Below are 7,367 nucleotides of genomic sequence, written 5' to 3' on the forward strand. Positions count from 1 at the left end.
CTGTGTAACCTTAGACATGTCATTTTACCTCTCAGTGCCTGGCATTCCTCATATGTAAGATGGGAACAGCCATAAACACTTCAAAGAGTTGCCAAGAGCCTTAAATGAGACCTGCACGTAAGGGCTCCACATGCTGCCTGCCATGGAACTAGAACCCAGTGATGCTTGTTCACTCATTTCCATTGGGATGAGTGTTGGAACAGTTTGATTACATGAGAGTTCTCAGTCCGGGTCAGCAGTTATTACTCATGTCTGTCTCTGGCTTTCCCACTTGTCTACCTTTCTGCAGTGATTAAATTTTATGTGTCAACTTGACTGGGCTATGGAATGCCCAGATATTTGGTCAATCATTATTCTGGATGTTTCCAGGAGGGTGTTTTTGGATGGGATTAATATTTAAATTGCTAGACTCAGTAAAGCAGATTGCCTTTCCTCATGTGGGTGGGCCTTGTCCAATCAGCTGAAGGTCAGACTAAGACTAGAACAAAAAGCTGATTCTCCCCTGAGTAAGAGAGGATTCTTCCTGCCTTCACCTGGAACAGTGACTTTCTTCCTGCATCTGGACTCAAAGTGAAGTATCAGCTCTTCCTGGGTCTAAAGCCTGACAACCTTTGGACTGGAAATACATCACTGGTTCTCCTGGTTCTTAGGACTTCTGACTGGACTGGAACTAAACCATCAGTTCTCCTGGGTCTCCAGCTTGGTGACTCACCCTGCAGATCTTGGGACTTGTCAAGCTCTATAATCACACCAGCCAACTCCTTATGATAAATCTCTTTATATGCACCCCACCACACTACCCACCTACATATGCACACGTATGAGGGTCCTTCAAAAAGTTCACAGAAAAGCGGAATTAAAAGATAATATGAATCTTTCCATTAACTTTTTGTAGAGCCCTCATATTTTATACAAAGACTGAGAGAGAGAGAGAGAGAGAGAGAGAGTTCCTATTGGCTCTGTTTCTCTTGAGAACCCTGACTAATACATTTTCCAATACTTCTCTGATGGCTATTGATAATTTTTCCTTTATTTAAAGTGGTTAAATACACATCCATAGCCAGTAGAGCACACTGAGTTAAGACAGTGTTTTTAATATTTTTTGACCACCCCCAAAAGTAAAAAATACATTTTACATTGTGATCCAGCCCACACACATCCAGCTATAAAAAGTTAATACTTAACTATGCTATGTGTGATGCACTTTTATATTTTTCATCCTATTGTATTATATTTCATTTTATTAAATGCTACTTATGACCCACTCATTTTTTTTTTTATAGTCTACTAATGGGCTGTGGCCTAAGTTTGAAAAACCCTAGGTTAAGAATCCCTTGAGACATTATAGCATGTTGGTTAATATTACAGTTTCTTGAGTTTGACCTGACACCACTGATTAATAGCTATGTGACCTTGGGCAACTTATTAATCATTGTTGGGCCTCCGTTCTTCATTTGTAAATTGGAGATTGTAGTATCCTCTTCACGGGTCTCTCCTGATGATTAAATGAGATAGTGTATTTAAAGTGCATAACCCAGGGTCTACCACATAGTAAATGCCCAGTAAATGTTGGCTGTCTTACTACCATGCTAGCATCTAAGCCTCTGGTGTATAAATAATATCAGAACAAATGAAAGAATGTGTGGGGAAAGGGATAAATGCTTTGAATACACACAAAATCTAAGTCAGAAGACATTGGTTCAATACCAACTGAGTCCCATTGAGCCATTTTCCTAAGCTCATTGGACCTCAGCTTTCTCTCTATAAAATTGGAGGGAAATAATAATACAATTCCTCATAAAGCTATTTTGAAGATCAATTTGAATACCAAATGTGAATGTGTTATAATTTACAAATATTAGTAGTTATTATATGTACATATATTTTATTAAAATCAAATACTTCTGTTGATTCTAAGTACAGTGAATAAGAAAATAAAGTTAGTTCACTTTGGGTGGTAACTAATTTAACTGTCCACAGAGTGAATCATCTTTGACCATAATCAGATGATGAGGACAAAGGGAAACCCGATTACCTTCTGTGCACCCCCGATGAGAGAGACCATGTGTTAATCAAGCTGGTATCTAGATAGTGCTTCCCATGTTATGTGTGCTTGGTAAATGTTTGTTGAATGAAAGGCTAACAGAATGAATGAAGAAAAGCAGGGAGGAAGGAAGAAGAGGACATAGAGCTGTATTTGACATCAGCGTTGGTGAGTTTTTTGATTCTTCCTTGGGGCTTTTTCCACATTGTGTGTTAGGTGGTAGGTTGGCTGGTCCAAGGACCTTGACTGGAAGGGGATGATCAATGATGGCTTATGTGTGCTGCAGTCTCGCTGGAAGGGTCTTTCCCAGGGTCACTGTTATCCAGCATCCATCAGGGGCAGGGATGATGGAAAGCAGGCACTGATTTGGGCAGAGTTGTTAACACTTTGAAAGATAGTGATGAGAATTCAATGTGACCTTGATAAATGGGAAGAATGGTCCCTCCAAAATGATGTAGCTCTGGAGACAGAAATGAATGACCTTGATCAAAAAAATGGGCAGCTGGATGAGGAGGCATGATTTCTGAGGCTCCAGGCCCACAGAAAAGCACTGGCCACTACGGGCTGGACATCATGATAATGATTTCCCCTCCATTTGAACAATGTCTCAGAGCTGACCGATTGCAGAACCCTGTGAGACAGGTTCTTTATTATCCCCACTTTACAGAGGATAGAACAGTTAAGATCACAGAGTTAATCACTGGAAAGTTGGTAATAATAAATGTGGTGATGATAACACCAACACAGGACAGCAACAGTAGGCAGTAGTATTTCTGGACTCACACTGTATATCAGGCACTGGGCTCCATGCTCACGTCAATTGTTTCATTCCATATTCACCACAACCCTAGGAACTAGGTACTGTCATCATCTTATTTCACAGAAGAGGAAACCGAGGCATGGAGAGGTTAACTAATTTGCCAGTGGGTTGCATGACTGATGGATGGTGGAGGTGAGACTGGAATCAGGCAATCTGATTCAGAATGTGTGTCAGCAATCGAAATTCATGAGTGCTCATTAGAGCCTGGGCATTGCACTAAATATTTTCTGCCGAAAGTTCACTTATTCCTCACAACTACTCTATGAGATAAATGATAGTATCTCCAGCTTACAAGTGAGGACATTGAAGCCTAAAAAGATTAAATAACCTGTCCGTGATCATAGAGTAAGTGGCAGAGCCCATGTTTTCAACTGTGCTATGTTAATATCCTGCATTAAAAGGAAAAATATCTGTTAAACACTTATCATGTAACATGTACTTGGAATTTTTCTCAATCAAACCAACTCTCATTATTGTTCCTATTTGGGTGTTGAGGAAGCTGAAACTCAGAAAATTAAGTACCTTGATCAAGGTCATGCAGCTACTAAATGTTAGAACCAAGAAGAATAAAAAACAAACAACAAAAATGGTAGAACCAAGATCCCCACCCACATGTGTCTGACTCCAGAGTTTGGACTTCTCGCTACCATGTCACTAGTGTATTTCTTAATTCCACAGACCTTGACTGAATGGCTTTAATATCTACTGACCTCACCGAAATTGTAAATCCATGATCGTAACTACTGTTGGGACAGTGTTGTAGTCACCACAGTCCTATTTATAAATATCTTGGATAATTCTCAAAACATCCTTTTGAGGTAGCTATAATTATCCCTGCATTAGTTATGGGAAAACTGAGACTCAGAGATATGACATACCAGCTTCAAAATGGTAGAACCTAGATGTAAAGCAAAGATATCTCAGGGAAAAGAATTCTTTCCACTGCTGCAGTCCCTGCTGGCTTTGATGGGGCCACAGAATGCTGCAGATTTCCTTTACGAGCAAAAAATCAACAGACATTGCAAAGCCCTTTCGATATGTCCAAAAACCATAGAATCATGAACCATTAGTCTTGAGGCTGATGAGTTGAAGTTTCTGTTCTGTGCAGGGTTTCTGTTAAAGCATCCCCAATAGACGTATCCTATCAGACAGACTTTCTTAGATTCTTTAACTGATGAGAAGCATTCTACTTCATGCTGCATTCTGGGGGACCAAGGGCACTGGAGCTGAAGCAAATGTATATAGCCCTCTCTGCACAAGCCACAAAAGGAGTCCAGAGCAAACCACTACCAACTTGGTTCCAAAGGCATTTATCAAATGTGCATCTGACCTCTGAGACTTCTCTCATTTTGAATGCCTGTTTGCCTGGGGGGAGCCTGCAGAGAAAATGGGGCGCAGCATGGTCAACGGTCATAGAGAGAACTCCAGCTGGAAATGTGGGGGTCACTCCCAGGAAGTTAGAGCTGGGGGAGTGGAGGAAGCAGGCTGATGCACTCAGAGAGTATTCTGGTGCGCCTACCGTGGCTCAGCCCTGCAACTTGCATGTAAAAGTTCCGTGTCCAGCAGAAGAGACAAATATGCAATTAAAATTAGCACAATATGCACTTAAGAATATATGTATTCCAGAGTCCTTTCTTTGCTCCAGAATCCCTCCCATATTTCCAAGTGCCTCCAGGGCATCTTTACCAGGAAGCTGGTATGCCCAGGCAAAGACATGTCCTTTTCACCATGGGGTGTGTGGGTGTGTCTGTGTGGTAGAAATATAATTTAGAGAAAGGAGTAATTTAAACCTCACAATCCATACTCAGTCCATCTGTACGTTGTCTAAATTGCACTTTCAAAATATGTCCTGAATCTACCCTATTCTTTTTATCTCCGTCCTTTATCTCTGTCCACATCAGCAAGAGCCTCCTAACTGATCTACCTGACTCCACTCTCAGCCCCTCCAATCTGTGCTCTACACAGCTATGCAATGATCTCCTGACTCATCCAAGGGACCATCGCACTGCCCTGTTGGTGACCCTGCAGTGGCTCCCCATGTCACTGCAAACGTTGTCTGTACTTCTTACCATGGCCAGCAGGACCCTCTGTGGCTTCTCTAGGCTTCTTCCAACCTCGGTTCCTGCTGTTCTTCCCTTAGCCACAAGGCCTCAGCCACGGACGCCTTCCTTCAGTTCACAGCCTTGCCACCTTCCTTCCTTTCACAGGGCCTTTGTGTAAGTTGTCCCCTCTGCCCAAAAACCTCTTTTATCATCTCTGGCATCTCCTCCTTATCCTTTGGATCTCATCTCCATTGAATGACACCTTCTCAAAGAAACTTCTCCAGATCATCTTAAGCTAAGTGAGTGTTTCCTTCACCCCCTGCAGTTATCTTTTATTTCTACAACCTATTCGTTTTCTACATGGCTCTTACCACCATTTACAATTATACTTATATATTAATTGATTAATTTATTCTGTCAACACAAGATTCAGCCCCTACTGTGTGCCAAGAACTGTTCTAGGAAATGAACAAAACAGATTGTTTTGCAGCAATTTTTCTGCAGCAGTGAACAAAACAGATGAGGTCCCAGCTCTAATAGGATGCACATTCTAGACAGAGGAGGTTGATAATAAACAAGTATGTGAGCATGGTAGCTACTGAATAAATATGGATTTGCTGAGAATTAAAATAGAGTGACATAACAAGGAGGGACTTGGCTACCTGGTCAGGAAAGGCCTCTCTGAGAAGGTGGAATTTAAGTTCACATCAGAATGGTAACAATTTTGCTATGCAAATATCAGAGGCCAGGGTAGCCCAGTCAGAAGGACATCTAGCACAAAGACCCTCGGCTAAAATAAGCTTGATATGTTAGAGTGTTAAAGGAACAATGATATGACAACAACAACAGCAAAAGAGAAAAGAAATAAAGGAAAAAAAGAAAAGGCCATCATACTCTCACAGTATCCAGGTGAAAGAAAGTGAGCTGAGATGCTTGGTACCGTCCAAGCTTTATTAAAGGAAGAAAATCTGCCCAGCTGTGCTCAAAGTGGCAGGCAGCCCGGGGCTGCCTTGAAAATGGGGACAGCACCAGGTGTGGGGGTGGTAGAGCTTATATAGGTATGTTGGCACCAAGAGCTGAGTGATGTGATTCCAGGGTAGGGATTGAGTTAGGTCATGGGAATGGAGAGTTCTGCACATGTGGAAATGCCAAAAGTTTCATTTTCTCTGAAACCATGAGGCTTCTTGTAAAAGAAAATGGGGGAGGGGAGGGGAGGAGGTGGATGGCACCATTTTGCACTTGGCTTGTCTAAAATGGCACTGGTTATGTTGCAGATCTATTACCAGGTAAGAGTCAGTGGTGGTTTGGACTAGCACGGTGAAACCTGGGTGGGCAAGGACGGAGGACACATGTACTTTGGAAATAAGGTCAATAGACCTCACTGATGGGGGCAGGAAGTAAAAGAGGACCAAGGATGACACCAGGATTTGTTTATTTAGTTTCCTCCACTAGATTTTGAGCTTCACAAAAACAGGGACCATGTTGATTTTGTCCACCTCACACATGGTACAAACTCAGTGAACATGGTTGAATGAATGAATGTATGAACAGACAGGCCTATGGGAGAAAGGCAGAAGAATGTCAGGGCAGGTTTCAGAGGTGGGCATGCCCATAGGAGGTTCTGAAGTTGAGTTGAAGTTTGTCAGATTGGCAAGACAGGGAAGAGCACAGGAAGCTGAGGGAACAGTATGTGCAAAGAAACCTTATGACACAAACAGAACAGTGCCATTGAAGTCAACTGGAAGCTCTGCAACTGGGCCAGACTCCAGAGAAGCCAGAATGGCAAAAACACTACTCTCTTTGCCGTACATTGGCACAAAGACAAATAATGGGAGCTCCAAAGAAGGGATGAAGGAGGGGAAAAAAATCAAAATCCAGAAATGAGAGCCCAAAACCATGCTGATTTCTGCAGAAGGTAGAAAGCTGTCAGTCACAGCCCTTGAGGAAACTTTAGGATCTCATTGAAATCTAACATCACCTCCCCAGCATCCAAGACTTCCCTTGATTTTTTGATGCATGGTTTCATGCTGTCTTTGGGGAAGAAGCATTTGATCTAAAGGACTCGTTAGAAGAAAACAGCATTGTGCATCCTCTGGGACAAACCCAGAGAGGATCTGAGGCAAACCCAAGGACAAAAGATTCCCCCAGAGCAAAGCAGCCAGTATGTTCACTTAAATCATTCCATACCCAGCTCAGCCCTTTGAGGACACGAATGTACACCATACAGGATGTCTCTTAGAAACAAGCACTTAATAGAATATAAATTAAAGTCATATAGATCAAAGCCAGAGAGTAAAAGACAGTAACAAAGAGGAAAAACAGAGAAGGGGGAGGAGAGGATAGCAGATGTGGGGGGGGGGGGGGAAGGGGAGGGGGAAAAAACCAAAAAAGAAGGAGGGGGGGGGGGAGAAGGAGAGAGAGAAGATACCAAGAAAGAATGAAAGAGAGAGAGAAGATGAGA

General features: G+C 42.3%; 1 protein-coding gene across 1 annotated transcript in view; it reads right to left on the bottom strand.

Moving 5' to 3' along the window:
- Positions 1-7,367, bottom strand: part of C8A (complement component 8, alpha polypeptide) — a 60,799-nt gene that overhangs the window by 22,122 nt on the left and 31,310 nt on the right.

Source organism: Galeopterus variegatus, unplaced genomic scaffold (assembly GCF_000696425.1).
Source record: "Galeopterus variegatus unplaced genomic scaffold, G_variegatus-3.0.2 Scaffold122, whole genome shotgun sequence".
NCBI classification, from domain to species: domain Eukaryota; kingdom Metazoa; phylum Chordata; class Mammalia; order Dermoptera; family Cynocephalidae; genus Galeopterus; species Galeopterus variegatus.